The 27503-nt window shown below is 36.5% G+C and overlaps 1 long non-coding RNA gene across 9 annotated transcripts; it reads left to right on the forward strand.

Annotated features, from left to right (window-relative positions):
* On the forward strand, positions 1-27503 carry LOC145167310 (uncharacterized). Of its 9 annotated transcripts, none has more exons than XR_013741053.1 (7): positions 1-153; positions 548-628; positions 867-945; positions 1021-1110; positions 1500-1573; positions 2587-2651; positions 27415-27503. It is a non-coding gene; the product is annotated as an uncharacterized LOC145167310 (long non-coding RNA). The 9 variants fall into 9 exon arrangements; XR_013741050.1 differs by lacking the exon at positions 27415-27503 and adding an exon at positions 3699-6585; XR_013741051.1 differs by lacking the exon at positions 27415-27503 and adding an exon at positions 4177-6585.

Consider the following 27503-nt stretch of genomic DNA (forward strand, 5'->3'; position numbering starts at 1 on the left):
ATGTGAAACATAATTTGTCCTTACAATCTTGAAGGAAATCGAAGAGCTAGGATACGAACAGGAGAATGAACCCTAGCCCTAAACATGATTTCAGCACAAACACATTAATCGAAGAGGAAGGAATCACATTTCAGAGCTAAATACTATGTGGAGGTAAGTGATGGCTATTGCGATTCAGTCATTACTCACATTTGAAGGAACCACCGGCAAAAAACCATTTGTGTATCCATCGATCAACCAGAGATAAATAGGGGATAGTTTTATGCATTTCAATTCAATCCAAGTGTGTTTTTTTTTCTTGCTTCCCAATCTCTACCCGCCTCTCGTCGTAACCCTAGCTCGGACTACCTCTCTCGCTTACTGTTGGAGCGTTTTCTTCTCTGTTTGCGTTAATTCGTGTTTATTGAAACAGATTACAATTATCGGCATCCAATTTCTTTATTAGGGTTTCAATTAATCGTGATTGTTCCTCTTTCTCACATCATGTTTAATTTTTTTAATTTTTTTTTCCAAAAATTATTCTAATTGTGTGTATTATGTTTTACAGATGTTCGTTGTGTTTCAGGTAGACTAAAATACGATGTTGAGCTTATTGGCGATTAATTGGAAACCCAGAGGAAGTTTAATGGTTTGCCCCTTCATATGTTTGTAATAGTGTGTGGGATGACAAAGGATATGATCATAATATTGCTTAAACTTTTATTAACCAAAATGTTGCCTGAAATGGTATGACAGAGATTAGTGATATCTGATGTAATGAGATCTATAAAAGGAAAGTAAATTGATTAGAGTTCATTAATATTGTAATTATTTTCCAAATCATTATTTTTTACTTACAATTGTGTTTGTCTTTATACTTTGTGCAGATTGTTGGCATAGTATCACAAGGGCATTTTCGTCATCATTTTCTAACAAACTACAACTTATGATAAGTTTCATAATAATGTAAAGATAATCTTATCTTATACACAATAAACCTTTGTAATTAACTTAAAAGTGAAATTATGTATACCTTTCCAGAAATTATTCAAGCTCCAAACTTTGTCTCAGGCCAACAGAGATCCAACACCATTGCACCGTGCAGCAAGAGTATTGATAAATTGTGAACTTGTAAGTGTTTTGCCATCATGTTTTCAATAAAACGTTAGGTACAATGTGGGGTTCAAACATTCAAAAAAGTCAAATTTGTCAAGTTTCAAACATAAAGATGCTTTTTGATTACATGGGTTTCTTTAGTTTGGTTGGCATTGGAGTTCAATTCCATTCCAAGGCTTAGTTGCAAATGAGTATGAAATTGGAATCCACAAAATCCTTTGACTAACAAATTTCAACATCCATACAGAAACCCATGTAATCTAATTTCAAAACACTAACCTGATATGTGAATATGGAAATCTTGCCGGAAGTAAGAGGGCTTTAAAATCAAAAACAATTGACGAAAAGAAATAAAATGAGGAATAGAAGTTGTATGAAGAAGATTGAGGTAACAAAGCCAACAGAATATTCGCAGATGCATATGAAAGGCAAAGAAGACGAATAAGGAATTTCAAAATCATGGATTTCACGTTTTGAGGTAATATTTATAGACACATTCACATATTACCATTAGGAAGCCTTGAAGTTACATCATTATATAACCCATGTATGCAACTTAATTGATATATGCTTTGATCATGTTATATCATCTTAATCATTTGTTTAAATATTAACATTACAATTAAAATACATGAGTCGTAGCAAGAAAATAAAATTCATTATCAAATCCCTCAGATAGTCAAATATTCAAGTAATATAATCTATCCATCGTCCCCAAAATTTTAATTAAAAAAATTATTTTTACTTTTTATCAAGTATTAAAGAAGATGATATGAAAGGTTTTGTAACTTGTAAATTTAACATGTCAACATGAATACCACTTTCTTGGAACTCAAAGCATGCGAGCAAATAACACAAGACTCCATTCATTAAAAAAAGAAAAAAGGTACACACACAAACATGTACATATACACATGCTAACAGATACATATACAAAGAAATCGATAAAAAGAGCAGTAGAAGGAAGACGAAGATGAATGAAACAGATACCTTAAAGAAGAAGAGACAGCGAACTGAATTGAATATTTGATATTGCGTTCTCTTTTGCTCTGGAATTTGGATTTGCCGTGAATGAAAAAAACCGTGATAATGTATTTAAAAAAATAAGATTAGGTAAGTTACGGTATTTAAGGAATTGATAAGCATCAAATATTTGAAAGATTTATTTATCGTTTTAAATAAAATTATGATTATTTACCTTCCGTTTTTTTAAAAATTGCAGGAAATTGACTAATTGAAGTTGACTGCTAGATTTTATGAATTTATTGTTATTGAATTTGTATTGGATAATTTTTGTTACTGATTTTATGGGATTTAGTAGATTACAAATCAATTTAAATTAAATATAGGATTTGCATTTAATAAGGGATTACAGAAAATTAGGAAACAATCAGGTAAATGGACGAAATTAAAAGAGTATCTGTAATATTGATATCTTCGACTTACAAATCAAGTGTAGACTATCCCTGATTTATTGGTTTTTAAACGCAGAGAATGAGTTTATATTGGAAAACATATCACCTTCGTGATTTTGCTCAACTGCGACTTTAATGGAGGTAATGACATCCTTTTTGCATAATGTCGGCTTTATTAGTTAATTAAATTGTATATTTAATAAATAAAATAAATAAAATTTATTGTCCAGGTTTAATCTAGAAACAATAATAATAATTTGAAATCGTAATAAGTAATAAAAAAATTTGAAAAAAAAATATTAATTTTAAAAAATATAAGTTCTTTTATTAACTATTTAATGTTGGTTTAAAATAAATATATAAATCGTTATGAATTAATCTTATAAATAATTTTTGGCAAATTTTTTTTTGTTAGAATAATTTTAATAATAATTGGGAGTATCATTTGACATTGCATTTTAGGTATTTTGGGAATACCCTTAAAATAATAAAACATGATAACATCGACCCGTGTGGCTCTAGTTTACCCATTTGTATTTATTTAAAAAATCTATATAATAACTTTTCTAATAATTGGGAGTATCATTTGTCATTTCAACATGGCTGACCTTAAGCTTATTCTCCATGGTTACAAAATTAGATTCATTGACTTTGACCTTAAAAGTAAAACAGGAACAAAACTATAAATTTTAGTCTATCACAACAACTAAAAAGAAGGCACAATAACGATTTGGAAAAAAAGGTTAATAAATAATTCGTAAGCTGTTTATACACAAACACATCGATGCTGAGATTTAATTTACATATTTACATAGTAATAATAATATGTTATTGAAATAACATTCGACAACAGACGTAATATGAATTTGAATATCTGATTATCAAGATCAAAGAAGATAATGTATGTGTTGATTAAATATAAGAAATAGATAAAAATAATGTTTATATTAAAACCAAAATAATAAAAAAAATGAACCAAAATGAATAAAATTAAAATGAACCATCGTCTTAAAATTTGTCCCATAACAACCTACATTTCCAACAATCATTGTACCAAATAACCAAAACATTTTTTTAAAACCAAACCAACATCAAAAATTATTATTTGTTTGTGAAAACCTAAAACAACTCACTTTTCCACTTTAGGAACTAAAAGTGTATTTCCCTCTCCGATTGATTTTCTTTTAGATTTTGTTGAACTCAAATCACCTCCACAATCAACGTCATAAATGTCATGGAGGTTGCGCTTCAAATCACTTGATATTTTCATTGGACTGGTTGCAGATGATTTATCAGCTGTTGAGGGAGTAAAACTCTCATCCGTTTGTGATATCACATCCTAAATTTAAAAAACATAAGCTGTCAATTGGAATAATTAAATATTAGTAAAAGTTAATATGAGAATATAAAATACCTTTTGAACATTCTGAACAAAAGCATCTCATTCCAAGGGTACTTCATTTAAGGACACTGATTGAGTACTCTAGAAAATAAAATGGAAATATGCAAAACGTTATGTATGTAAATAAAAAAACAAATATAAAGGTTGAACATTAAAACGTTATGTACCATAAGTTCTAGTTTACTTTCCAATTGGGAAACAATGTTCATATCTTCTGTAATTTTTAACACGGTGTAGATATTATTATAGTTTTCGACGTTGTAGGATGTAATATCTACAAGAAACGCAAATTTGCGGTTTTTCAAGACGTTCATTTCGTTTGGAAATAGTTGCACACTGTCTCCAGCCTGTAAGAAGTCGTTTAATATATTAAAACAAATAAAATGTTATTCGATAAAAAAAATATGAATAAAATACTATACCACTTCATGTATTTTTTTCAACTCGTATGTACTTATATCCAACAACCTTTTTGCTTCCCTGTAAAAAAGAGTAAATCTGATGGTGCCGGTATGATCTTGTACGTTGATTGGAATTATATACCGAAACAAAAAAGTATTACATTAATAGTAATTTTGTTGAAAGTTTGAAATGATTAATATAAGTAGATATGTGTGTACTTTGTAACGGTATGAAAATTCGAATCATAGCAAACAACATCTTTACACTCAATAACAACACTTTCTGAAATTTTGTCGGGGGCAGTATAGGAAAGATTGGGTTTGGGCACTTTGTTTATCTTTTTCCCACATTTGTAGCACGCATCGTAATACCAATGTAGATTCTGTCTTATATTGATGATGGAACCAACTAATAGAAATTTCATTGCCTATATCAAATAAAATGTAAAACGAAAAGAAAAAACATAAAATATTTAAATAAAATCAAAGGATATAAAATAATGAAATATACCTTCAGTGGTTCTGTGATCTCATAAAACAGTTTTTAAAGGGAAATCCCCTTTAAAATCATCTATATAAGAAGAGTAACTTGGCAGTGTAGTTATGCTTTTTTCAGACATGCCTTCATTATCATCAGCTTTCAATCTGTAATGTTTAAAATTATATTATTAAATATAAGAGACTGTATTATTTAAAATATAAAAACAATATAAATTTTTTTAATATTTTAAATATAAATTAAAATAGACTAACTCTTTCTTGAAGTCATTAATTTCAACAATGTCAGAATTAATGAACATTTTGGTTACATCAAAATGACTTTTTGCTTGACCAATTCCTGTAAAAACAGATTAGTTAATAAAAGTAGATTGAAAAAAATAATTAAATGTATATAGTGTGACTACAAACCATCCCAAATGTTAAGTTTCACAAACTGCATCACTATAACAACTCAAGTAACCGTGGGGTTACTTTTCAAGTACTGTGACAATTGGTGTGCTTGACTTCCAAATATAGTGACCTGCAAGTGTACAGACCTAAATAAAAAAATAATTTAATTAGTAAGGGGAATGGATTTTTATAGTACGAAAAAATATGATTAAAAATAAGATAAATAAATGAAATTAATATAATCTCACTGTAAGTTGCTAAGTGTCATCTTCATGTAATGCTTGGATGGGTTAGGACTGGATGTTTCAAGTGGACGAAATGATACAATTTGTCCAATAACATCTACACAAGTTTAATAAAATAAAACAAATAATATTAAGTTAAATACTAACATAGTAACATGTATAATAAATTACACAAATTATAAAAGTGAATGAAATAAAATTAAACAACTAACCAAAGAATGAGTCTTTTGGGCAACTTTGTTCGATGATAGAATTAAGATCAACAAACACAAAACCATTAACTGGACCTGAAAAATCCTCATATTTTTTTTAGAATAGTTTTTCAATCCAAAGTTATGGTTTGTTTTTGACCGGTAACACTAAAACCATTTCTCACAACCGTCATATTGGGTTTTAAAATGATGTAACTTTGATCTTCCTTTAAAAGATTACCAAATCTGGAAAAATTTTGGTTGAATACACGAGATTGGTATTTTGTACCCTGTTAAATCAAATTAAAAAAAATTATTTTTATTGATTGAAACATATTGTCACACCCCCAAACCAGACGGCGGAAACGTCCGGGGGTGGAGGACTTCAATTGTAGTATCACAACACATGCATCATAGTAATCAAAGTACAAACAACCATTGTATTTAAAAAGTATAAGTATTTACATGTGTTCAATCATTGTATATTGAAACCAAAATAGTTATACAAATGAAGAAGATATGACTCAATTTAGCTCCATCTTCTCAAAAAGCTCGGGGAGTACCTGTTTATTGTTTCCCTGAGAATACAAGTACTTTGAAAAGAGAGTATCAACATAAAGTTAAGTGAGTGCATATATGTTTATGTTTAAAAGGATGTTTCGGTATCTCGAATATGTAAACTGTTCCAGAAAATCCTATATTTTCTGCTGTATATGAAAAGTAGTTTTATTCCCATAAAACCGTTCCATTTGTAAACCAATGTTCTGTATTTGTAAAACTTATAACTGAGAGTGTGCCTGGTTTCACTAGCTGTTATTGAAAACTGTATTGTACTATTGTAGTTGTATTCTGTAAACTGGTACTTTGAAGGTGTACTTACCTTTAGTTGATTATACACTAACGTATTGTTAATATCTTTTTAATGAGTTATTATAACCATACTAAGACATGATGGCCTGAAACAAACGCTTTGTGGGCGTTTAAACTGTTGATAACAATTGCCACTCATTGGCGTGTATGCCTGACTGTAGCTAGCAACCTGAGTGTGGGGTTGTCAATCCCAATATAGATCTACACACAACTTGTTTTGATCCCCTGACTAGAGACTCTGGTTATAATATCAGGACTTTACCTTGGTTGTCTAAATGAATTAAACAACCTGAATTGAATGACTCATCATATAAACGTTACATGTATATTAGTCATGAAAACCCAATCATTATGAAATAAATGATTGACAGTATATTCTTGAATTAGTATTCTGAACATGTATTTGACAATTGTAAACCCTTGATTTGTTTTGAATCAAAACCCTTGTTTCTTGTAAAACAGTGTATTCTAGTATACCTGAATCATGAATTATTGTTCTATGTATCATAAATAAGACCTATTATAATTTATATGTACTTTCTGAATCGATATTTAACTATTTTTTCATGTAACCCCTTGCTCAACATGTTACAAGGGTATTTGAACTGATGAAATAACTTTTATATTTATATACATACACAATTCTATATATAAGTAAAATTTAAACGACACTCGGACAAATAACCGGTACTATAAGCCCACATCCAAACAAGGAAAAAGACCCAGAATGAGTTATCAGTCCTAAGCCTTATAAATCTTATATATATATATATATATATATATATATATATATATATATATATATATATATATACAAATATGAATTTTGGGGAAAAATATAAGTTTATAAAAGAGTTTAATGTTTCTAGTATATTTTGATAATTTAATGACGTTTTATCATGATTTGAAATCATGTATTTATAACACAAAGTTCTTGTGTTATACTTATATTCCCCCCCCCCCCCTTTAAACAATAGAAATTATGAAAATACGGGGGGGTATGAACTCACTTGATAGGTGGTGATTTGGAGAGCGTTTCGTTTCCTGGAAGGAGTTTTTTTGACGAAAAACCAACTTAAATCGACCAGAGTTTCGACTGGAGAAAGTTGTTTTTCTCGGGAATCTCGGGGCTTCGAGGCTTGCTTAGGGTTTGAGATATGATACCGGGGCTTTAGGGGTTTTAGGATATTTTAAAGTGGTGAAAGAAGTGAAAAAGTGTGGAAAATGGGGTGAAAAAGGTGAAATATCCGGAGGGTCTCGCAGGCCTTATATAGGTCGAAGCCTCGGATCCGAAGCAAGGGGAGGCTGCCGCGTGTTCGGACATGTGGCGAGGGGGAGGGGCTCGCTTCGGACAGCTGGCTCGGTGGTGTCGGATCAGGAGTGGACCGAACTTCGGTCCAATCGGAAGAGGGCACGGTGCGAGTTCGGAAGCTCCAGCGTGCGAAGGGCGTGTCCGATGGCTACTGGACCGCGACTTCGGTCCAATCAGAAGGTGCCACGAACAACTTCGGTCCAATTAGAAGGTGCCACGAGGCAAACACGGAGAAGCCTCGCATGCGAGGGTGACATGGCCGAAGGTACACCATGCGAATTTTCCCGGTTTTCAACATTTCTCGATATTTTTGCCCAAAACTTGCGAAAATCATAACTTTCGCATACGAGCTCCATTTTCGACGTTCTTTATATGAACGCGTAGGTAAAATTATACTCTACGACTTTCTTTTAGACTTCGTCGGCTAATTTTGACTTTATTTTTAATATTATTATTTTTAACAGCCCGGGACAGGAAATCCGTTAAAAAATCACAACTTCTTCATCCGACGTCCGTTTTTGTCTGTCTTTTTACCGTTGTACTACTATTGACGAGACCTTCAATTCTCATTTAGGCTGTGTCGGCTAAAAATCACTCGATCGATATTTCGAGTTTTTAGCTGTATATTGTTATACTGAAACTTAGAAAAATCATAACTTGCTCATACGAAGTCAGATTTTGATGTTCTTTTTATGAAAGTTCTCGGTTTAACGTAATCTACAACTTTCATTTAGATTGTTTTGCCGGTTTTGTCGCGGACCTTCGATTGGTCATAACTTCTTCGTTATAACTCGGATTTTAGTGTTCTTTATATTTTTGGAAACCTTGTTATAATCTCTACCACTTGGTTCATCCCAATCGAGATTGTTTAATACTTTATTTTTGAGGGTCAATTATGTAAATATACACAGTATGCTAAAATTTCTCTTTATTATTTTAAAAAGAACTACAAATTGACCTACATTATTACATAGGTTTGAAATAACAGTTTGTTACATTATCCCCCCGTTAAAGAGAATTTCGTCCCGAAATTAGCATTACAGGTAGACTAGGGAAAAAGATGTGGATATTTCTGTCTATCTCTGGAAGCTTTAAGTCGCTCCCGAATTTGTACGATTTTCTCGGTAGTTTCTCGAATAATTTTCGGACCAGTGAGAGCACTGTCAGGAGTTTGATCTCTAGCTAGCTGCGTGTCACCCACTTCAGCCGAACACAGAGGGGATCTGCACTTGCGGCCATAGAGGGCTTCGAATGGAGCAGCCTTTATGCTAGTGTGATAACTGTTGTTATAAGAGACTTCAACAAGGGATAAATGAATATCCCATGCCTTTCCAAAGTCTATCACGCAAGCTCGTAACATGTCTTCTAATGTTTGAATCGTCCTCTCACTTTGTCCGTCGGTTTGTGGATGGTAGGCTGTACTCATGTCCAGCCTAGTTCCCAGAGAGTTTTGTAAAGACTGCCAGAAACAAGAGGTGAATCTACTATCTCGGTCTGAAATAATAGATATTGTCACACCATGCAGTCTAACAATCTCCTTGAGGTAAGTTCTTGTTAGCTTCTCCATCTTGTCGGTTTCCTTTATTGGCAAGAAGTGTGCGGATTTGGTTAATCTATCGACGATTACCCAAATAGTATCATAACCACCCGTTGTCTTGGGTAACTTAGTTATGAAATCCATTGTAATCCGCTCCCACTTCCATTCAGGGATTTCAGGTTGTTGTAATAAACCTGAAGGTTTCTGGTACTCTACCTTGACTTTGGCACAAGTAAGGCACTTGCCCACAAAGGTAGCGATTTCGTCCTTCATGTTAGGCCACCAGTATAGTTTCTTGAGGTCCAGATACATCTTGTCTGAACCTGGATGAATGGAGTATCGGGTTTTGTGTGCTTCATTCATAACCACGTCTCTGTAACCACCGAACTTTGGTGTCCAGATCCGGTTCATGAAATAATAGACTCCATCATCCCTGACTTAGAAGTTCTTATCCATTCCTCTCAGGGTTTTACCTGCCATGTTTTTGGGTTTCAAGGATTCAAGTTGAGCTTCTCTGATCTGTGTGGACAGATGTGAATGGATTGTCATGGTCAACGACTTTACCCGACGTCTCGGGTATTCTTTTCTGCTAAGGGCGTCAGCTACTACGTTTTCTTTACCAGAGTGATAAAGAATTTCACATTCGTAATCGTTCAGTATCTCCACCCATCGTCGTTGTCTCATGTTCAACTCTTTCTGATCGAAGATGTGCTAGAGAATTTTATGGTCCGTGAATATTGTGCATTTCGTGCCATATAAGTAATGTCTCCAGATCTTCAGAGCAAACACCACTGCTCCTAGCTCAAGGTCATGTGTTGTATAGTTGATTTCATGCGTCTTAAGCTGTCTTGAGGCGTAGGAGATAACCTTTCCTCTTTGCATAAGAACACACCCAAGCCCTTGATTTGAAGCATCACAATACACTACAAAGTCCTCTGTCCCTTCGGGTAGAGACAAGATCGGTGCACTGCACAAGGCTTGTTTGAGCGTTTGGAATGATGTTTCTTGCTTCTCTCCCCAACTAAAAGTTACACCTTTTTGCGTCAGGGTGGTAAGAGGCTTAGCTATTCGAGAGAAATCCTGGATGAATCTGCGATAATACCCAGCAAGACCTAAGAATTGACGGATTTCTGTAGGTGTTTTGGGTGCTGACCAGTTTTCAATTGCCTTTATTTTGGAAGGGTCGACGTGTATTCCTTCTGAAATGACCATGTGACCTAGGAAATCAACCTTCCTAATCCAAAACTCGCACTTTGAGAACTTCGCATAGAGTTTTTCGGTTCTAAGGGTTTGTAGTACTTGACGAAGATGTTGGCCATGTTCCTCTTTGCTTCTTGAGTAGATAAGGATGTCGTCAATGAAGACTATGACGAATTTGTCCAGGAATGGACGACATACTCTGTTCATTAAGTCCATGAACACAGCAGGTGCATTCGTCAATCCGAATGGCATCACTATAAACTCGTAATGACCATAACGAGTTCTAAACGCGGTCTTGGGAATGTCTTCCTCCAAAATCCGTAACTGGTGATACCTGGATCTTAAGTCTATTTTCGAGAAGTAGTTCGCACCTTGAAGTTGGTCGAACAGATCATCAATGCGAGGCAGAGGATATCGATTCTTGATGGTAAGTTTATTCAGCTCGAGGTAGTCTATGCACATGCGGAATGATCCATCCTTCTTCTTTACAAACAAACTGGTGCTCCCCGAGGTGAGAAGCTTGGTCTTATGAAACCTTTGCTAAGGAGTTCGTAAAGCTGGCTGGATAATTCTTGCATTTCAGAAGGTGCAAGACGATAGGGGGATTTGGCTACAGGGGTAGCTCCAGGGATTAAGTCGATTCGGAACTCGACTTGTCGTTCGAGAGGCACTCCTGGAAGATCATCGGGAAAAATGTCGAGAAAGTTACAGACCTCAGGAATGCTCGCGATGTCTTTCACTTCTTGCTTTTTGTCTACCACGTGAGCTAAGAAAGCACAGTACTCTTTGCGAAGGTACTTTTGTGCCTTGATGCAAGAAATGATCTGAAGGTTCGTTCCGGGTTTGTCGCCATAAATAACAAGAGTTTCGTTAGTTGGCAAGTTCAGACGAATGGCTCTTTCATAGCATAGGATGTCAGCATGGTTGGAGCACAACCAATCCATACCTATTATGACGCCAAAACTTTTGATAGAGACCGACATTAGGTCTATTGGGAAAGAAAAGTCATTCAAGGTAAGGATACATCCTATGTATATATCGTTGGTGGATTCGGATTTCCCGTTAGCCATTTCGACGTGAATGTTTCTTTTAGTGGTTGGGAGTTTTGATTTAGTAGATGTTTAAAATTATGGCTCACGAAGCTCCTCTCAGCACCACAATCAAATAGAATGCATGCATAAGTATTGTTGAGAAGGAACGTACCCGTTACCACCGCAGGGTCTGCCACCGCTTCTTCGTGACCCAGTGCTAGAATCCTCCCAACTGCACCGACATTTCCAACTTTTGGACAATCTCTTTTGAAATGCCCCACATCACCGCATTGGTAGCATGCTTGACCTACTCCAGCGGCAGGTACTTGGTTAAGTGGTTGGGGTGGTATTCTATAGAATCGGGCAGTATGCCCTTTCCTGTTGCAGTTACGGCACTGCATTTCTTGGCAATTTCCGTTGTTGTGAAAATTGCACTTGTTGCATTTAGGGACGTTACCAGCATAGGGCTTAGTTGGTGCAAGGTTATTAGGGACAGCAGCAGGTACAATGGTAGGTATGGTAGCAGGTACAGTAGCGGCATGGACTGCCACTACTTGTTGCTTCTTTGAAGGTTCCAGAGGAGATTTGCCCTTCCTCTTGTTCCAACCCTTCTTGTTGTTGTTGTTGTTGTTTCCCTTCGGTTGTTCCGGTAGAGCAACCACTGAGTTTTGACGGGCTCCGTGGTCGATAAGAGATTGTGCCAGCTCTTTGGCACTGTCAAAAGTAACAGGCTTCGAAGCTAAAACACTTGACTGAATTTGGGGCGACATACCCCAAATATATCTCTCAATCTTTTTGCTCTCCATAGGAACCATATCCGGACAAAGAATTGCCAGATCACAGAACCTACTGGTATAGGTTGATATGTCAGATCCAACCATGGTAAGACCCCAAAGTTCTTGCTCAAGTTTTTGAATTTCCCCTCGCGGACAGTATTCCCGCATTAACATGGCTTTTAAGTTCTCCCAGCTGATCGAGTTAGCCACTACCATAGTAAGTGACTTAATGTGGCCATTCCACCATGTTAAAGCTCTATCCGAAAAGGTACAAGCAGCGAATTTGAATTTGCTGCTCTCCGAACAAGAGCAAATTTCAAAGATTGCTTCTGTCTTCTCAATCCATTGCCTTAAAACCATCACTCCTCCAGTTCCATTAAAGGTCCTGGGTTTGGCATTCGAGAAGTCTTTATAAGTGCACTCTCGCGAGTGCTCATGACTCTCGCCATGGTTAGAAGGATGTGCACAAGCTCCCGACCCACTAGCACCAGGAGTATTGATATGAGACATGGCAGCAGTTATAGTTGCCGTGACCGCCGCTTGGAACATAGCGGGGTCGAATTGAGGAGGTGGTGGTGGCGTCAGTGCTTCATGGACATGTCTTGGATTTCTACGAGGAGGCATCTTTTCTATAAAAGTTAAAAGATAAAGGATGGTAAGATATCAAGAATGAATATGAATTTGATATCTCTGAACTAAACACTTAATTCAACATGAATCTTGTAAAGAATTGGAAATAAAAATCCACTGCAAGTACAACTTGCAACAGGATAATATGAAATTGAGTGGTTATTTTTCAAAGAGTATGAAAGTACATGTCGATTGTATTGGTATAGTACGTACATAAGGTCCGGAAAACTTGACCTTAAAGCAGGTCTATAATATACCACAATACTGAGAAAGTGTCGACATCAAACCGACCTACCGAAAATAAAATTTTCGCGGTCGTATTGAAAGCATGAAAAATAACACTGGACCATTTCTGTGATCCAAAACTTTGGAATAGGATGTTTATGAAAATCGTAATAACTCTTGTTGAAGTAAAGTGCTCATTATTTTATTGATACTCGGTTTTGTACATATCATGAAAAGTAGTCTATACATACAGTATCTTAAACTAGAAAGTAGAAGTAGTGTAAACACTACTTGCGGCGGTTGCTACGACGGTGGTTGGGTCCTGCTTCATCCTGCATTTTCCAGCGCCTTTCTTGTGCAGCTTGATGCTCTCTCAATTCCCTTATCTCATATTGAGCAGCATTGAGTTGCCTTTGAAGGGCTTCAGTATGGTGCTGGGTGTTGTCCTGCATCTCATCAAGACGAAGGATATCTGCAGTGTTAGCCTACGCAACCGTATTCACTTGTAGGATTCGATTGATCGAAATCCTTGATTGATCGGCTTGCCGGGCTATTCAGTTTACTATAACTGGAAGAGCTCTATCGACTGTTCCTTCTCTAGAGACGTTATAGAAACCTCGTGCCATTCCATAAGGAGGGCGTTGGCCGTCTTGCCGACTCCAATGATTTATATATTGGCCCCACTCGGGTATGGGTTCTGCTTCATCTTGTCTCAGGGGACGCTGGCCAGGATTGCAGACTTGTGGTTCTGTGTCAGTGCCACTTGATTCACTGTCTTCAAAGGGTTCTTCATCTGAGTCTGAAATCCAACCCGCGTTTTGTTGGTTGTAGGGGTCCCCAGGTAAATTGTGTTCAACCATAGGTTCTGTATTAGAAGTAAGGTTAGTAAAATACTCTCCGTAGTATTTTAATCTTTGTGTTTTGTTCTATAGTTCTTCTGAATATGTAGGGTAAGTTTTAGACATTTCGCAACGCTACTATCACTCCTAAACACATGTTGATCATATCTCAAATCAATATAGTTGATCAAGGTATATTAATTCCAGATATGATTACATAACTGCCCAGGTTTGACTATAGTGTTCAACATCCAAATACTTTTAAGTTCTTATGACTGTGATACTGTACTTGTAGGTATGAGTGTTAGTATACTTCTTGTAAAAATACTTAAATCTTAAAAAAGTATACTTGTAGTCAGAGCTCTTAGCCCCGATGTATTTATAGTTTGTATATCTTATATGGATTGATATACTGAGTTCACTATAAACAATGCTCTGATACCAATCTGTCACACCCCCAAACCAGACGGCGGAAACGTCCGGGGGTGGAGGACTTCAATTGTAGTATCACAACACATGCATCATAGTAATCAAAGTACAAACAACCATTGTATTTAAAAAGTATAAGTATTTACATGTGTTCAATCATTGTATATTGAAACCAAAATAGTTATACAAAGGAAGAAGATATGACTCAATTTAGTTCCATCTTCTCAAAAAACTCGGGGAGTACCTGTTTATTGTTTCCCTGAGAATACAAGTAATTTGAAAAGAGAGTATCAACATAAAGTTGAGTGAGTGCATATGTATTTATGTTTAAAAGGATGTTTCGGTATCTCGAATATGTAAACTGTTCCAGAAAATCCTATATTTTCTGCTGTATATGAAAAGTAGTTTTATTCCCATAAAACCGTTCCATTTGTAAACCAATGTTCTGTATTTGTAAAACTTGTAACTGAGAGTGTGCCTGGTTTCACCAGCTGTTATTGAAAACTATATTGTACTATTGTAGTTGTATTCTGTAAACTGGTACTTTGAAGGTGTACTTACGTTTAGTTGATTAGACACTAACGTATTGTTAATATCTTTTTAATGAGTTATTATAACCATACTAAGACATGATGGCCTGAAACAAACGCTTTGTGGGCGTTTAAACTGTTGATAACAATTGCCACTCATTGGCGTGTATGCCTGACTATAGCTAGCAGCCTGAGTGTGGGGTTGTCAATCCCAATATAGATCTACACACAACTTGTTTCGATCCCATGACTGGAGACTCTGGTTATAATATCAGGTCTTTACCTTGGTTGTCTAAATGAATTAAGCAACCTGAATTAAATGACTCATCATATAAACGTTACATGTATATTAGTCATGAAAACCCAATCATTATGAAATAAATGATTGACAGTATGTTCTTGAATTAGTATTCCGAACATGTATTTGACAATTGTAAACCCTTGATTTGTTTTGAATCAAAACCCTTGTTTCTTGTAAAACAGTGTATTCTAGTATACCTGAATCATGAATTATTGTTCTATGTATCATAAATAAGACCTATTATAATTTATATGTACTTTCTGAATCGATATTTAACTATTTTTTCATGTAACCCCTTGCTCAACATGTTACAAGGGTATTTGAACTGATGAAATAACTTTTATATTTATATACATACACAATTCTATATATAAGTAAAATTTAAACGACACTCGGACAAATAACCGGTACTATAAGCCCACATCCAAACAAGGAAAAGGACCCATAATGAGTTATCAGTCCTAAGCCTTTTAAATCTTATATATATATATACATACAAATATGAATTTTGGGGAAAAATATAAGTTTATAAAAGAGTTTAATGTTTCTAGTATATTTTGATAATTTAATGACGTTTTATCATGATTTGAAATCATGTATTTATAACACAAAGTTCTTATGTTATACTTATATTCCCCCCCCCCCCCCTTAAAACAATAGAAATTATGAAAATACGGGGGGTATGAACTCACTTGATAGGTGGTGATTTGGAGAGCGTTTCGTTTCCTGGAAGGAGTTTATTTGACGAAAAACCAGTTTAAATCGAGCAGAGTTTCGACTGGAGAAAGTTGTTTTTCTCGGGAATCTCGGGGCTTCGAGGCTTGCTTAGGGTTTGAGATATGATACCGGGGCTTTAGGGGTTTTAGGATATTTTAAAGTGGTGAAAGAAGTGAAAAAGTGTGGAAAATGGGGTGAAAAAGGTGAAATATCCGGAGGGTCTCGCAGGCCTTATATAGGTCGAAGCCTCGGATCCGAAGCAAGGGGAGGCTGCCGCGTGTTCGGACATGTGGCGAGGGGGAGGGGCTCGCTTCGGACAGCTGGCTCGGTGGTGTCGGATCAGGAGTGGACCGAACTTCGGTCCAATCGGAAGAGGGCACGGTGCGAGTTCGGAAGCTCCAGCGTGCGAAGGGCGTGTCCGATGGCTACTGGACCGCGACTTCGGTCCAATCAGAAGGTGCCACGAACAACTTCGGTCCAATTAGAAGGTGCCACGAGGCAAACACGGAGAAGCCTCGCATGCGAGGGTGACATGGCCGAAGGTACACCATGCGAATTTTCCCGGTTTTCAACATTTCTCGATTTTTTTGCCCAAAACTTGCGAAAATCATAACTTTCGCATACGAGCTCCATTTTCGACGTTCTTTATATGAACGCGTAGGTAAAATTATACTCTACGACTTTCTTTTAGACTTCGTCGGCTAATTTTGACTTTATTTTTAATATTATTATTTTTAACAGCCCGGGACAGGAAATCCGTTAAAAAATCATAACTTCTTCATCCGACGTCCGTTTTTGTCTGTCTTTTTACCGTTGTACTACTATTGACGAGACCTTCAATTTCGATCGATATTTCGAGTTTTTAGCTGTATATTGTTATACTGAAACTTAGAAAAATCATAACTTGCTCATACGAAGTCAGATTTTGATGTTCTTTTTATGAAAGTTCTCGGTTTAACGTAATCTACAACTTTCATTTAGATTGTTTTGGCTGAAAAGCCTTTTATTGAAAATTCAGTTTTTACACTCAACAGTGTTTTGCCGGTTTTGTCGCGGACCTTCGATTGGTCATAACTTCTTCGTTATAACTCGGATTTTAGTGTTCTCTATATTTTTGGAAACCTTATTACAATCTCTACCACTTGGTTCATCCCAATCGAGATTGTTTAATACTTTATTTTTGAGGGTCAATTATGTAAATATACACAGTATGCTAAAATTTCTCTTTATTATTTTAAAAAGAACTACAAATTGACCTACATTATTACATAGGTTTGAAATAACAGTTTGTTACATTATCCCCCCGTTAAAGAGAATTTCGTCCCGAAATTAGCATTACAGGTAGACTAGGGAAAAAGATGTGGATATTTCTGTCTATCTCTGGAAGCTTTAAGTCGCTCCCGAATTTGTACGATTTTCTCGGTAGTTTCTCGAATAATTTTCGGACCAGTGAGAGCACTGTCAGGAGTTTGATCTCTAGCTAGCTGCGTGTCACCCACTTCAGCCGAACACAGAGGGGATCTGCACTTGCGGCCATAGAGGGCTTCGAATGGAGCAGCCTTTATGCTAGTGTGATAACTGTTGTTATAAGAGAATTCAACAAGGGATAAATGAATATCCCATGCCTTTCCAAAGTCTATCACGCAAGCTCGTAACATGTCTTCTAATGTTTGAATCGTCCTCTCACTTTGTCCGTCGGTTTGTGGATGGTAGGCTGTACTCATGTCCAGCCTAGTTCCCAGAGAGTTTTGTAAAGACTGCCAGAAACAAGAGGTGAATCTACTATCTCGGTCTGAAATAATAGATATTGTCACACCATGCAGTCTAACAATCTCCTTGAGGTAAGTTCTTGTTAGCTTCTCCATCTTGTCGGTTTCCTTTATTGGCAAGAAGTGTGCGGATTTGGTTAATCTATCGACGATTACCCAAATAGTATCATAACCACCCGTTGTCTTGGGTAACTTAGTTATGAAATCCATTGTAATCCGCTCCCACTTCCATTCAGGGATTTCAGGTTGTTGTAATAAACCTGAAGGTTTCTGGTACTCTACCTTGACTTTGGCACAAGTAAGGCACTTGCCCACAAAGGTAGCGATTTCGTCCTTCATGTTAGGCCACCAGTATAGTTTCTTGAGGTCCAGATACATCTTGTCTGAACCTGGATGAATGGAGTATCGGGTTTTGTGTGCTTCATTCATAACCACGTCTCTGTAACCACCAAACTTTGGTGTCCAGATCCGGTTCATGAAATAATAGACTCCATCATCCCTGACTTAGAAGTTCTTATCCATTCCTCTCAGGGTTTTACCTGCCATGTTTTTGGGTTTCAAGGATTCAAGTTGAGCTTCTCTGATCTGTGTGGACAGATGTGAATGGATTGTCATGGTCAACGACTTTACCCGGCGTCTCGGGTATTCTTTTCTGCTAAGGGCGTCAGCTACTACGTTTTCTTTACCAGAGTGATAAAGAATTTCACATTCGTAATCGTTCAGTATCTCCACCCATCGTCGTTGTCTCATGTTCAACTCTTTCTGATCGAAGATGTGCTAGAGAATTTTATGGTCCGTGAATATTGTGCATTTCGTGCCATATAAGTAATGTCTCCAGATCTTCAGAGCAAACACCACTGCTCCTAGCTCAAGGTCATGTGTTGTATAGTTGATTTCATGCGTCTTAAGCTGTCTTGAGGCGTAGGAGATAACCTTTCCTCTTTGCATAAGAACACACCCAAGCCCTTGATTTGAAGCATCACAATACACTACAAAGTCCTCTGTCCCTTCGGGTAGAGACAAGATCGGTGCACTGCACAAGGCTTGTTTGAGCGTTTGGAATGATGTTTCTTGCTTCTCTCCCCAACTAAAAGTTACACCTTTTTGCGTCAGGGTGGTAAGAGGCTTAGCTATTCGAGAGAAATTCTGGATGAATCTGCGATAATACCCAGCAAGACCTAAGAATTGACGGATTTCTGTAGGTGTTTTGGGTGCTGACCAGTTTTCAATTGCCTTTATTTTGGAAGGGTCGACGTGTATTCCTTCTGAAATGACCATGTGACCTAGGAAATCAACCTTCCTAATCCAAAACTCGCACTTTGAGAACTTCGCATAGAGTTTTTCGGTTCTAAGGGTTTGTAGTACTTGACGAAGATGTTGGCCATGTTCCTCTTTGCTTCTTGAGTAGATAAGGATGTTGTCAATGAAGACTATGACGAATTTGTCCAGGAATGGACGACATACTCTGTTCATTAAGTCCATGAACACAGCAGGTGCATTCGTCAATCCGAATGGCATCACTATAAACTCGTAATGACCATAACGAGTTCTAAACGCGGTCTTGGGAATGTCTTCCTCCAAAATCCGTAACTGGTGATACCTGGATCTTAAGTCTATTTTCGAGAAGTAGTTCGCACCTTGAAGTTGGTCGAACAGATCATCAATGCGAGGCAGAGGATATCGATTCTTGATGGTAAGTTTATTCAGCTCGAGGTAGTCTATGCACATGCGGAATGATCCATCCTTCTTCTTTACAAACAAACTGGTGCTCCCCGAGGTGAGAAGCTTGGTCTTATGAAACCTTTGCTAAGGAGTTCGTAAAGCTGGCTGGATAATTCTTGCATTTCAGAAGGTGCAAGACGATAGGGGGATTTGGCTATAGGGGTAGCTCCAGGGATTAAGTCGATTCGGAACTCGACTTGTCGTTCGAGAGGCACTCCTGGAAGATCATCGGGAAAAATGTCGAGAAAGTTACAGACCTCAGGAATGCTCGCGATGTCTTTCACTTCTTGCTTTTTGTCTACCACGTGAGCTAAGAAAGCACAGTACTCTTTGCGAAGGTACTTTTGTGCCTTGATGCAAGAAATGATCTGAAGGTTCGTTCCGGGTTTGTCGCCATAAATAACAAGAGTTTCGTTAGTTGGCAAGTTCAGACGAATGGCTCTTTCATAGCATAGGATGTCAGCATGGTTGGAGCACAACCAATCCATACCTATTATGACGCCAAAACTTTTGATAGAGACCGACATTAGGTCTATTGGGAAAGAAAAGTCATTCAAGGTAAGGATACATCCTATGTATATATCGTTGGTGGATTCGGATTTCCCGTTAGCCATTTCGACGTGAATGTTTCTTTTAGTGGTTGGGAGTTTTGATTTAGTAGATGTTTAAAATTATGGCTCACGAAGCTCCTCTCAGCACCACAATCAAATAGAATGCATGCATAAGTATTGTTGAGAAGGAACGTACCCGTTACCACCGCAGGGTCTGCCACCGCTTCTTCGTGACCCAGTGCTAGAATCCTCCCAACTGCACCGGCATTTCCAACTTTTGGACAATCTCTCTTGAAATGCCCCACATCACCGCATTGGTAGCATGCTTGACCTACTCCAGCGGCAGGTACTTGGTTAAGTGGTTGGGGTGGTATTCTATAGAATCGGGCAGTATGCCCTTTCCTGTTGCAGTTACGGCACTGCATTTCTTGGCAATTTCCGTTGTTGTGAAAATTGCACTTGTTGCATTTAGGGACGTTACCAGCATAGGGCTTAGTTGGTGCAAGGTTATTAGGGACAGCAGCAGGTACAGTGGTAGGTATGGTAGCAGGTACAGTAGCGGCATGGACTGCCACTACTTGTTGCTTCTTTGAAGGTTCCAGAGGAGATTTGCCCTTCCTCTTGTTCCAACCCTTCTTGTTGTTGTTGTTGTTGTTGTTGTTGTTTCCCTTCGGTTGTTCCGGTAGAGCAACCACTGAGTTTTGACGGGCTCCGTGGTCGATAAGAGATTGTGCCAGCTCTTTGGCACTGTCAAAAGTAACAGGCTTCGAAGCTAAAACACTTGACTGAATTTGGGGCGACATACCCAAAATATATCTCTCAATCTTTTTGCTCTCCATAGGAACCATATCCGGACAAAGAATTGCCAGATCACAGAACCTACTGGTATAGGTTGATATGTCAGATCCAACCATGGTAAGACCCCAAAGTTCTTGCTCAAGTTTTTGAATTTCCCCTCGCGGACAGTATTCCCGCATTAACATGGCTTTTAAGTTCTCCCAGCTGATCGAGTTAGCCACTACCATAGTAAGTGACTTAATGTGGCCATTCCACCATGTTAAAGCTCTATCCGAAAAGGTACAAGCAGCGAATTTGAATTTGCTGCTCTCCGAACAAGAGCAAATTTCAAAGATTGCTTCTGTCTTCTCAATCCATTGCCTTAAAACCATCACTCCTCCAGTTCCATTAAAGGTCATGGGTTTGGCATTCGAGAAGTCTTTATATGTGCACTCTCGCGAGTGCTCATGACTCTCGCCATGGTTAGAAGGATGTGCACAAGCTCCCGACCCACTAGCACCAGGAGTATTGATATGAGACATGGCAGCAGTTATAGTTGCCGTGACCGCCGCTTGGAACATAGCGGGGTCGAATTGAGGAGGTGGTGGTGGCGTCAGTGCTTCATGGACATGTCTTGGATTTCTACGAGGAGGCATCTTTTCTATAAAAGTTAAAAGATAAAGGATGGTAAGATATCAAGAATGAATATGAATTTGATATCTCTGAACTAAACACTTAATTCAACATGAATCTTGTAAAGAATTGGAAATAAAAATCCACTGCAAGTACAACTTGCAACAGGATAATATGAAATTGAGTGGTTATTTTTCAAAGAGTATGAAAGTACATGTCGATTGTATTGGTATAGTACGTACATAAGGTCCGAAAAACTTGACCTTAAAGCAGGTCTATAATATACCACAATACTGAGAAAGTGTCGACATCAAACCGACCTACCGAAAATAAAATTTTCGCGGTCGTATTGAAAGCATGAAAAATAACACTGGACCATTTCTGTGATCCAAAACTTTGGAATAGGATGTTTATGAAAATCGTAATAACTCTTGTTGAAGTAAAGTGCTCATTATTTTATTGATACTCGGTTTTGTACATATCATGAAAAGTAGTCTATACATACAGTATCTTAAACTAGAAAGTAGAAGTAGTGTAAACACTACTTGCGGCGGTTGCTACGACGGTGGTTGGGTCCTGCTTCATCCTGCATTTTCCAGCGCCTTTCTTGTGCAGCTTGATGCTCTCTCAATTCCCTTATCTCATATTGAGCAGCATTGAGTTGCCTTTGAAGGGCTTCAGTATGGTGCTGGGTGTTGTCCTGCATCTCATCAAGACGAAGGATATCTGCAGTGTTAGCCTGCGCAACCGTATTCACTTGTAGGATTCGATTGATCGAAATCCTTGATTGATCGGCTTGCCGGGCTATTCAGTTTACTATAACTGGAAGAGCTCTATCGACTGTTCCTTCTCTAGAGACGTTATAGAAACCTCGTGCCATTCCATAAGGAGGGCGTTGGCCGTCTTGCCGACTCCAATGATTTATATATTGGCCCCACTCTGGTATGGGTTCTGCTTCATCTTGTCTCAGGGGACGCTGCCCAGGATTGCAGACTTGTGGTTCTGTGTCAGTGCCACTTGATTCACTGTCTTCAAAGGGTTCTTCATCTGAGTCTGAAATCCAACCCGCGTTTTGTTGGTTGTAGGGGTCCCCAGGTAAATTGTGTTCAACCATAGGTTCTGTATTAGAAGTAAGGTTAGTAAAATACTCTCCGTAGTATTTTAATCTTTGTGTTTTGTTCTATAGTTCTTCTGAATATGTAGGGTAAGTTTTAGACATTTCGCAACGCTACTATCACTCCTAAACACATGTTGATCATATCTCAAATCAATATAGTTGATCAAGGTATATTAATTCCAGATATGATTACATAACTGCCCAGGTTTGACTATAGTGTTCAACATCCAAATACTTTTAAGTTCTTATGACTGTGATACTATACTTGTAGGTATGAGTGTTAGTATACTTCTTGTAAAAATACTTAAATCTTAAAAAAGTATACTTGTAGTCAGAGCTCTTAGCCCCGATGTATTTATAGTTTGTATATCTTATATGGATTGATATACTGAGTTCACTATAAACAATGCTCTGATACCAATCTGTCACACCCCCAAACCAGACGGCGGAAACGTCCGGGGGTGGAGGACTTCAATTGTAGTATCACAACACATGCATCATAGTAATCAAAGTACAAACAACCATTGTATTTAAAAAGTATAAGTATTTACATGTGTTCAATCATTGTATATTGAAACCAAAATAGTTATACAAAGGAAGAAGATATGACTCAATTTAGTTCCATCTTCTCAAAAAGCTCGGGGAGTACCTGTTTATTGTTTCCCTGAGAATACAAGTAATTTGAAAAGAGAGTATCAACATAAAGTTGAGTGAGTGCATATGTATTTATGTTTAAAAGGATGTTTCGGTATCTCGAATATGTAAACTGTTCCAGAAAATCCTATATTTTCTGCTGTATATGAAAAGTAGTTTTATTCCCATAAAACCGTTCCATTTGTAAACCAATGTTCTGTATTTGTAAAACTTGTAACTGAGAGTGTGCCTGGTTTCACCAGCTGTTATTGAAAACTATATTGTACTATTGTAGTTGTATTCTATAAACTGGTACTTTGAAGGTGTACTTACGTTTAGTTGATTATACACTAACGTATTGTTAATATCTTTTTAATGAGTTATTATAACCATACTAAGACATGATGGCCTGAAACAAACGCTTTGTGGGCGTTTAAACTGTTGATAACAATTGCCACTCATTGGCGTGTATGCCTGACTATAGCTAGCAGCCTGAGTGTGGGGTTGTCAATCCCAATATAGATCTACACACAACTTGTTTCGATCCCATGACTGGAGACTCTGGTTATAATATCAGGTCTTTACCTTGGTTGTCTAAATGAATTAAACAACCTGAATTAAATGACTCATCATATAAACGTTACATGTATATTAGTCATGAAAACCCAATCATTATGAAATAAATGATTGACAGTATGTTCTTGAATTAGTATTCCGAACATGTATTTGACAATTGTAAACCCTTGATTTGTTTTGAATCAAAACCCTTGTTTCTTGTAAAACAGTGTATTCTAGTATACCTGAATCATGAATTATTGTTCTATGTATCATAAATAAGACCTATTATAATTTATATGTACTTTCTGAATCGATATTTAACTATTTTTTCATGTAACCCCTTGCTCAACATGTTACAAGGGTATTTGAACTGATGAAATAACTTTTATATTTATATACATACACAATTCTATATATAAGTAAAATTTAAACGACACTCGGACAAATAACCGGTACTATAAGCCCACATCCAAACAAGGAAAAGGACCCAGAATGAGTTATCAGTCCTAAGCCTTTTAAATCTTATATATATATATATATATATATATATATATATATATATATATATATATATATACATACAAATATGAATTTTGGGGAAAAATATAAGTTTATAAAAGAGTTTAATGTTTCTAGTATATTTTGATAATTTAATGACGTTTTATCATGATTTGAAATCATGTATTTATAACACAAAGTTCTTATGTTATACTTATATTCCCCCCCCCCCTTAAAACAATAGAAATTATGAAAATACGGGTGGTATGAACTCACTTGATAGGTGGTGATTTGGAGAGCGTTTCGTTTCCTGGAAGGAGTTTATTTGACGAAAAACCAGCTTAAATCGAGCAGAGTTTCGACTGGAGAAAGTTGTTTTTCTCGGGAATCTCGGGGCTTCGAGGCTTGCTTAGGGTTTGAGATATGATACCGGGGCTTTAGGGGTTTTAGGATATTTTAAAGTGGTGAAAGAAGTGAAAAAGTGTGGAAAATGGGGTGAAAAAGGTGAAATATCCGGAGGGTCTCGCAGGCCTTATATAGGTCGAAGCCTCGGATCCGAAGCAAGGGGAGGCTGCCGCGTGTTCGGACATGTGGCGAGGGGGAGGGGCTCGCTTCGGACAGCTGGCTCGGTGGTGTCGGATCAGGAGTGGACCGAACTTCGGTCCAATCGGAAGAGGGCACGGTGCGAGTTCGGAAGCTCCAGCGTGCGAAGGGCGTGTCCGATGGCTACTGGACCGCGACTTCGGTCCAATCAGAAGGTGCCACGAACAACTTCGGTCCAATTAGAAGGTGCCACGAGGCAAACACGGAGAAGCCTCGCATGCGAGGGTGACATGGCCGAAGGTACACCATGCGAATTTTCCCGGTTTTCAACATTTCTCGATTTTTTTGCCCAAAACTTGCGAAAATCATAACTTTCGCATACGAGCTCCATTTTCGACGTTCTTTATATGAACGCGTAGGTAAAATTATACTCTACGACTTTCTTTTAGACTCCGTCGGCTAATTTTGACTTTATTTTTAATATTATTATTTTTAACAGCCCGGGACAGGAAATCCGTTAAAAAATCATAACTTCTTCATCCGACGTCCGTTTTTGTCTGTCTTTTTACCGTTGTACTACTATTGACGAGACCTTCAATTCTCATTTAGGCTGTGTCGACTAAAAATCACTCGATCGATATTTCGAGTTTTTAGCTGTATATTGTTATACTGAAACTTAGAAAAATCATAACTTGCTCATACGAAGTCAGATTTTGATGTTCTTTTTATGAAAGTTCTCGGTTTAACGTAATCTACAACTTTCATTTAGATTGTTTTGGCTGAAAAGCCTTTTATTGAAAATTCAGTTTTTACACTGAACAGTGTTTTGCCGGTTTTGTCGCGGACATTCGATTGGTCATAACTTCTTCGTTATAACTCGGATTTTAGTGTTCTTTATATTTTTGGAAACCTTGTTATAATCTCTACCACTTGGTTCATCCCAATCGAGATTGTTTAATACTTTATTTTTGAGGGTCAATTATGTAAATATACACAGTATGCTAAAATTTCTCTTTATTATTTTAAAAAGAACTAAAAATTGACCTACATTATTACATAGGTTTGAAATAATGGTTTGTTACACATATGTAATATTTAATAGGTTAAAAAAAATATAACAAACCTCCTCGTCCATGACGATCATTTCAATCGATATGACCATATTATTCTTTATAAAATTTCACATCTTTAAAACCCGTAGTTTGAGATGTGAATCATCAGCAAAACTTTCAATGTCTTTTAGGTATACTTTATTACTTATATTCATTTCCTGCAAACAATTGATAGCATAAGAAAATAACAATATATTATAAAATATTTTCAGATATTGTTTAAACCATTAAGAAAAATAATTAGTATTAACTTTTTTTTATAATAAAATAATTAGTATTAATTGCAGACTTAATTGATACATATACCATTTAGTTACAAAAGGAAAAATGAAAACAGATACATATACACACGCAAACATATATATATATATACACACACAAACAGATACATATAAACACAAACAGAAGTGACCGTTATGCCCCTGTTATTGATTTTGTAAAAAAAAATTAAAAAAAGCTAGTTTTTTATATCATTTGAGAGTTAAAATAAATATTGATATATGGTCCCTGATAAATAAAACATATTGTGTTAGAATTAAAAAAAAGGAAAAATGAAAACAATTATGTTGATTTAAAGTAGGAAATTTGCAACTTAAATTAATAAATTAAGAAACTGAAAATGTCATTTTTTTTAAAAGTAGGATTCTAATGATGAACTATTTGTGTACCTGATGTCACAAATTTAATGCAACCCCTACAAAGGTTCAATGTGACAATCTTATTAGTACATGGGACATTGCTATTAATTGCTATTAAGAATAACACAAAAAATATATATATGCTAACAATTCTGATCATTGTTTATATATTCATTCATTGAGGAAAAAAAATTGTTGTGTAATGAATAATGACAAGACTGGCCTTGTATTCAAATGAAGTTTGATAAGCATGTTATATACATACAGTAACAGTTAAATACACTTTCACATATTACCATTAGGAAGCCTTGAAATCAGTCATTATATAACCCATGTATGCAACTTAAAGTATATATGTTTTGATCATGTTATATCATCTTAATCATTTGTTTAAATATTAACATTACAATCAAAACGAATACCACTTTCTTGGAACTCAGAACCATGCGAGCAAATAACACAAGACTCCATTCATTAAAAAAAGAAAAAGGTACACACACAAACATGTACATATACACACGCTAACAGATACATATACAAAGAAATCGATAAAAAGAGCAGTAGAAGGAAGATGAAGATGAATGAAACAAATACCTTAAAGAAGAAGAGATTGTGAACTGAATTTAATATTTGATTTTGTGTTCTCTTTTGCTTTGGAATTTGGATTTGCTGTGAATGAAAAAAACCGTGATAATGTATTTAAAAAAATAAAATTAGGTAAGTTACGGTATTTAAGGAATTGATAAGCATCAAATATTTGACAGATTTATTTATCGTGTTAAATCAAATTATGATTATTTACCTTCCGTTTTTTTAAAAATTGCAGGAAATTGACTAATTGAAGTGCAAGAATAAAGGAACGGACGTGTTTAATGAAGGTCATAACCGGAAATTCACATTATGCAAAAGAGTGGG

This window comes from Lactuca virosa, chromosome 3 (assembly GCF_052849685.1).
Source record: "Lactuca virosa cultivar CGN04683 chromosome 3, Lactuca_virosa_CGN04683_v6, whole genome shotgun sequence".
Classification (NCBI taxonomy): Eukaryota; Viridiplantae; Streptophyta; class Magnoliopsida; order Asterales; family Asteraceae; genus Lactuca; species Lactuca virosa.